The sequence below is a fragment of the Brachypodium distachyon genome, chromosome 4 (genome assembly GCF_000005505.3).
Source record: "Brachypodium distachyon strain Bd21 chromosome 4, Brachypodium_distachyon_v3.0, whole genome shotgun sequence".
Classification (NCBI taxonomy): Eukaryota; Viridiplantae; Streptophyta; class Magnoliopsida; order Poales; family Poaceae; genus Brachypodium; species Brachypodium distachyon.
In genome coordinates, this window is record NC_016134.3 from 15477110 (window position 1) to 15484666 (window position 7557).

Genomic DNA, 7557 nt, shown 5'->3' on the forward strand with positions numbered 1-7557 from the left:
GTTGCAGAAATTAATCCCAAAAGTGTTTGGGCATTAATTTGGCATAAAAAAGGTGGAAATATGATTCCTTAATACCCTACTTTGTCTTTTGGGCTTTGAATTAATTTTGTCAGTTTCATCATGTCTAACTGGAGATGCAAACTCGTTTTCTTAGATTTTTTTCCCTTCAGTTTGAATTCAGATTTTCATTGGAATTGATTTTGGGAATTATGCAAATTAAAGCTCAACTCTTGCACTATGGGCTGAAATCCTCTAGCCCATCTCTCTTTTTTTTCGTTTCCTCTTTCATGGGCCTTGCCCCTTTCCATTTATTTTTTACCAGCGACCACTGCAAACTGAACGCTTCTTCTTCCTCCTCCACTCCACGCACAGTAACGCCACCGCAATCACTCCAGGCGCCATGACTCCACCCCTGCCCCTTCCGTTTTTCCCCAATCAAGGGCTCTACTTCAATCCCCTGCATTTCCCCCTATTTAAATCTCCTCTCCCCTTGCAGCTAGTTCTTTTCTCCTCCCCTCTACAAGCAGATCCTGCCACAACCTAGGGCACCGTCGACGCAAGTCCTTCCGTCCGTCGCTGGACAGGTAATCACCGTCCTCTGGATCGCTGCAGTGCTCCCGTTTCATTTTTGTCATCACCCTACACACAGGATTATTCTATCTCCGGCGAACACCTACACCTGAACTCACCTCTCTTCTTTTGTAGTCAGCCACTGGGTTAGTTTAGAAGGTTTAGTCCCTGGACCTGTTTAGGATAGGCTACAGAAGCACTTAGGGCCCTTGTGTAGCGGTACTTGTTTTGTTCACCAAGATTATTGGCAGCTCTAAATCTGCAGGTGTGTTTATTGGTAGTTTTTTTTCAGTTTGGAACCGCTTTTATTATATTCATGGCATCCTCTCTTTCTTTTTTTTTCTTCAGTCTGTACCTACAGCATGAAGTTCAGATTGTATGGTGGAGCACCTGCACATGTAGTTTATTCCAAATTTGGTCTCAACTGTTTTGCTATTGCTCAATGCTTCCATCAATGCATATTCTGTAATTATTTACCGTCAAGTTTCAGATTTGTGTAGTTGGTAGATACTTCACTGTAGGTTTCAGCATACTAATGTTTCTAGTTCAGTAGCACATATCAGGTTAGAAGCTGCAAGCTGATTTGTTTCATTAGCATGAATTTCTACATGTATGTATGGATTTTTCCTTCATATCCAGTGGATGTATACGGCTGTTTGTGAATCTGTTACAGTGGTTGTACAGTCTCAGTTTATCTCCTATGCAGCGAATACCATATTGAGGATTAGTTCGGTCGTATATTTTGTCTCTCTCCCTGCTGTATATCAACTAATTGTTGACTAATTGTTTAGTTGATGCACTGTTTCATCTAGCATGCATAATTGTTCAGTTGCTGCACTATTGTTGTTTCACATACATGAGCTTTTCAGTGACTAATACAGTTAGCAGGTTGTATGTGCTTTGGTGCTAGCAAATTCAGTTTTACTCTACTGTACTCAATCTGATACATGTCACTGTACCTCCTGTGGTAGTAGAAATGCAGTGTTGTTATTCTTTTAGTTACATGCTTGCCCAGTTTGCCATATAGATTCTGCTATACTAGTGCTTGTGCTAGAAAGGCATAATTGTGTTTGTAGCTTCAAAATCATCTTTCTGCTGTTTAAATTATATTAGAGAAACCCTGTTCTTCCATGCTTAGAGCTGTGTGTCAATTATTGAGTTTTGCATACTGTTTGCATCTTGCTTAGCTGAGAAAGAAACTAGTGTTTAAATTGTTGGATGCTTCACATGCTTAGAGCAGTAGCTATTCTACTCTCTTTTCCTTAGGGTAAGATCATGCTTGCTGTACTCTCGAGTGCTTAGATTAAATTGGAGCATACAAGCTTGTGTATTAAGGTTATATGGGAGGGTATCATTATATATACTATGGTTAAGGACACTAGGAGGCCAGCATGAAGGATTCTCTAGTTCCACACTCTCTTGATATTCCACGACTCGGAGACACACTCCGGGTATCACCTTATTCATTCCAAATTGGTTCATGTGTTTATCTCGCTTTCTTTCGGACTCTTCTTTTGGATTCTTTATTGGAGTTGTTTATTTATTTGGTGGCGATTTATTTTTACGACGAATAGGGAGTGACGGGAACGACCACAACCAGGGCCACGAAGGAGAAGAACAGTACCCCGACAACGAAGGCATGCCCCCTCTCTCTTTGATCATATTTATCCTATGTTTTCAAATGGGCATTAGTTAGTTATTTTATTGTTTTATAAACATGCATGCTAATTATTTCTTGTAGCTAGTGTGTCGATTGACACTTGGCCATGAACTGCTTGTCGCCGTTCCTTTGATACCTGGAGTAGTTTATATAGTATTCTTGTAGAGTAGAAATGCTTAGCCTTGCTCATATTATTCATTAGGAATCACTCTTTTGCCTCTTCGAGGATTCTATGTGATCTTCGGATCGATGATACATTGTTGAAAGTTGTTGAGCTCGCTAAGCTGGATGTTGTTCCCTCTTCTTGGAATCCCCTTCTACTCTCTCTACCTACTCTGGGTGAAACTTACCATACAACTGGTGCGGGCGGCAGCTGGATCATTGGTTGAAGGAGCAATTGTTAGCCTCTGTGGGAGTAATTAGCTGCCCGTAGCGGATGAGGCCTAATAAGTCTTGAATCTGAAGATTGTGACAACAGTGCGACCATATGCTATATGGGCTCTGGCTTGGTCAAGTACGCTAGTCAGCCTTAGGTGCCGATGATGCCGTACCGCAAATGGGGTGTCACTTGAGATGGGAGAACCCTCGGCACAGATGGGGGGACCGAAGATGGGGAAGTACTCTCATTCCGTGCGCCAGACCCGGTGGGCTCGTCACATCTTTGGGGGAGGTAGCTAAAAGACCTCGTCCCGGTCTCGATGTCGATACACTGAGGGGTGTGTTCACCAGTAGCGCAACTGGTTAGGCACAAGGCGAGATCGTGTCGTGTGGGTACAGCGTACAACCTCTGCAGAGTGTAAAACTATTCGAATAGCCGTGTCCACGGTCATGGACGGCACATGATTCTTTCTTGACATACCGGACCTGTCTTCTTTCCCTTCCTTCCTCCCTCTCTAACTTCTTGCTGGAACTGAGGATTTGGGTGAGTGGTCGAGGACCCTCACGTTGTTGGATAATGCTTTTGAGATAAACTTGTTTTTATCAAAACCGCCTTCATCAAAAGTATAGTTGTATTTCAAACAAAACCGCTTTTATGCAAAAGAACCATATAGCCTTCCTTTGACTCCAACATGCAGTTATCAGGGTTCCCAGAGGGGGCACGCTGAGTACGTAATGTACTCATGGCGATGGTTTGTCGTTGTCATTGTTGTACAGAGTACTATGAAGAAGAAGACGTTGACGGCGACTACTACGGTGAACCTGAGAAGTGAGGCCTCGTGTGCTACATTGACTGCCTGTGGCTGAGATGGAGGCACCACGCGTCGCTTATTGTTTTCCGCTGCTATTTCAGACTTGTAATAATAATGCCGCAAGACATTGCTTTATGTAAGTCGAAGGGCATTTTACTATTCAAACTTTGTATTAACTTTTGAACTGTCGTGCAATGAGATACATTTCGCATGTACATTAGCATTCCTAGGCTAGTGTTACATGGGGTCTGGCAATTTGTTTCCCGGTTCTCACACATTGTACATGTAATGGTTCTTTGAATAAAGTTATAGATTGTTCTTAAAAAAAAATTGAGCGCTGCTTCACGTATGATTCATCACATACGATTTTCATACGACACTCACAAGTGGCCATCGATTGATTTGTTTAATATGCTAGCATCCGTTGATCAGGGCATCGTACAAAAATCCTACCTACCCAGAAGCATCGTACGTGAAGTAATTTCGATTATTTTTACATACAGACTCATTTCCTCGAATCCTATATTTCCGCTTTATTTAAATCTTTCTTTAGCAACGAGTGTATATAAGGGACAAGGGACAAGAAAAGGATCCCACAAGTCAACATTACACCTACGGTCGAACAATCAGACCATATGTAAAGTATTACGCAATTCAAGTACTGCAGAATTCTATAGAATTCAAGAACAGAATGTAGTATGAAGAAATCGTGGTAAAGTATTACAGAATTCTACAGACAAAAAATCAACATTATGGAGTACCTGCGCATCCTACAGCATTCAATAACAAAACTATACACCGCACAAAGTTTACATGTCATCAAACATCCACCATACAAGTGTAAAAAACACTTGCACACGGTTCTAATGTGTGCCCATCATCTTTTTATGCATCTTATAAGCATCACGTGACTGGAACTTGTTACCACAAATAGGACAAGTTGATGCTTTCTTGTGCTCTTGCAGGAACTGCTGATGCCTGGATTCATAGTGACTTATCATGCCCCAAAAGTTAAAGAATTTTGGTCCGTTACGGCAATCTTCAACATAACACTGGACACAAGGACGGCGTCGCTCCTTGGGAGCCGTCTCGTTGAGCTCTGCCCCCTGAATAAACAGCTTCTTCAGCTGCTCCTCCGCCTCCATGTCGCCATACATGGCAGGATTCCCGTATTCAACGAGATTCTCACTGCACAATTAACAGAGGATAATTTAAAAACCTACTTGCATTTTCTTCAGTCCACCAACGAAAGATTGAGGAGGTCATGCCTAACTCTTTTGTTAATTATGTTATAAGCTAGTTACATATACTTACTGTCTATTACATAAGCATAACTATATAGGCTAGTGTCAACAATGAAATACTGATGGTTTTGATGCATGCTGTCAACAATCATGACGCAATGAAGGCTAGTGTCAACAATTATAATATCCAGTCATACTTTATGCTGGCTACAACATCTATTGTGGGTACATTCAAAATAGAAGACATCTGAGTGTGGTGAGAGGTCAAACATACATCAGTGCAGAACCGGTAAAACATAAGCATAACTATATAGGCAGAGTAAGCTTCCAAAACAATAGAAAAGGATCGTATATTGTACCTTTCTTCAGTTTTTTCATCATCTACAATCTCTTGTCTAACCCTGAAGGCTGTAAGCAATTTAAAAAGTGTTAGTGCTTTAAATTCATATAGATCAGTTAACAAAACAATTAAATGTCAGAGGAGTTATTCCACAATCAATGCATAAAAATCAGTTCCATAAAGCCAATAAATATAGAAAAATGCAACCTTCATGTCTTCTGTATCTTGGTCATCACCACATTCATGATTTTTGTTTGCTTCCAGGTATTTCAACATGTATTCCAGCACCATTTCGCTGCCAGCGGCATTAACAACATCCAGGAACACGGTGTCAATATCAGAATTGTCAATACTCTTACTGGAAGCTTTATCTTCACTGGTGGATTTTATCAGTTTACTCTGCAAAGATGATTTTAGGCTTACAAGTCAGTGCACTGCTGGAGTAAACAAACACATAACTAGCCATGGTTTATAAACAAGCAACTGCAGATGTAAACGAACCCATATGAATGATTCTGCAAGGGGCAAGATGACTACGTGATAATCCAACACAGAAGTTGAAAGGAAATCACACCACAAGCCTTGGATTTCACGACGAGCCTTATCAACCTGCAATGTACAAACAACGTAGTTAGAGATTACTGTGATAAAGACAATCATAAGCACAGTAGTGCAGGAATGAACCTAACTAAGAAATTGTAAGTCAAAACAAGGAGATACAATAGGGACATTGTCAGAGCTCGGCACTTAATTTGTCTGTGGGTAAATTCTTCAACTTCTGCTTCATCTTTTCTAGGATCTCGGTTCCTTCTTTGCATTTCTTCTCTCGTATTTCAGCAAATGGCTCAGCATGAGTTACTATAGATGGCGGAATAAACAAGCGGTCAAACATCTGATCCGTCTTCTTGAAACAGAAGAAGTAATTGTCCTCAGAGTCTTGACCAACTGTTATATCATCAGAAGAACTATCATCCACAGATGTATCGTGATTCTGGTTTGGATCTAAGAGTGCCTGCAGCTTCGGCAGGTCTTTCTCTGCTGGGTGCTTGCTACACATGTGTCGCAAGAGGGAACCTGTATCTGGTAACTTCTGGGGCAAATCCAGAACCTCCATGACCTGGTTTTCTTCACAAAGCTTAGTGCCTCAGATATGGTCCGTGCAGCCCAGTGGCTATTTTCAGAAACGTCATCACAGTACTTCTGCAGCTCAACGAGTCTCACTGATAGGAAGCCGTCCTGCTCCTCGCTTGTCATGGAGTCCCAGCAAACCTTGGCCACCCACAAGAGTCTCCGGATTAGGTTTGCGAATTCTTTGTTGATAGAAACTAACCTATCAGCACGCTCCTGGCCAATGACAGATCCAGGAGGCACGTCCTCCAACCTGGGGTCAACAGGCTGCTCTATAGTAAAAACCGCACGAAGGAACTCAAGGTACGCATCCTCATAGAAACCCAGGACGAAACAGAGCTTGGCACGGAACATGCTGAGCACGATCGAGGCACTGAAGCGGTTTACCGCTTCGGTCACCTCGCCGCGGATGCGATCCAGAAAGGGCCTCCTGTCCATGGTCGCATCAAGGCCGCGCGCGAAATTGAGCTTCATGTATGCGCGGAACAACTGCGCGCGCGCCGAGTAATGGCAACGCTTTGCGAGGTCATTTGCCGTCATGAGCGCCTGTGCCGCCCCCTTGCGATCGTCGGCGTCGAGCTCGACTTCGAGTACCTTGTTGATGACGAGCGGGACATGGCGATCGCACATCCATTGCCGCATCGCTCGGAAGCTCTGGCGAGCCATTTCCCTTGAATTCTCCACCCTCTGGTCCTTGGTGGTGTTCGCGCACGCGTCCTCGTCGATCATGACGTTGTTCTCAGCCGGGTCGATGGGCGAGGGGATTTCGATGGCTCGCTGGATCGCGGCGTCCGCCTCATCGTGCTTCGACTCCTCGAACAGCACCCTGGCCAGGAGGGCGGCGATATCGATGCAGTTGGGGACGAGCCGCTTGGCCTCGGTGACGTAAAGCTCCGCGCTCTTGAGGCGCTTCGCCGCGACCTTCATGGCGCCAGCCTCGATGGCGCGCCGGCCGTTGTCGCGGTGGACGAGGGCCGCGGCGTAGAGCACGACGGAAGATCCCGCGTGCCTGGCCGCGAGCTCATCGACGCGCGCGAGCGCCTCGTCGTGGCGGACGTCGCGGTCGAGCTTCACCGCCGCCTCCGCCTCCTTGCGCAGGGCGGCTCCAGCGCCTGCCGCCCCCTTGTCATCGTCGGCGTCGAGCTCGACTCCGAACGACGCGGGGGACATGGCGATCGCATATCCACTTCCGCATGGCACGGAAGGCCGTACGTGCCGTTTGCCTTGAATTCTCCACCCGCTGGTCCTTGGTGGTGTTCGCGCACGCGTCCTCGTCGTACATGACGTTGTTCTCAGCAGGGTCGACGGGGAAGGGGATTCCGACGGCTCGGAGGATCTCGGCCTCCCCGTCGTCGTGCTTCGACGCCTCGAACAGAACCCTGGCCAGGAGGGCGGAGATATCGATGCAGTTAGGGACGAGCCGCC

At 45.1% G+C, this 7557-nt stretch overlaps 1 long non-coding RNA gene across 1 annotated transcript; it reads right to left on the minus strand.

Annotated features, from left to right (window-relative positions):
• Nucleotides 1-4135: 4135 nt before the first annotated feature.
• On the minus strand, nt 4136-6966 carry LOC112272528. The gene is made up of 4 exons (XR_002966516.1): nt 5506-6966; nt 5212-5403; nt 5024-5072; nt 4136-4608 (listed from the first exon to the last, which is right to left on the minus strand). It is a non-coding gene; the product is annotated as an uncharacterized LOC112272528 (long non-coding RNA).
• Nucleotides 6967-7557: the final 591 nt, after the last annotated feature.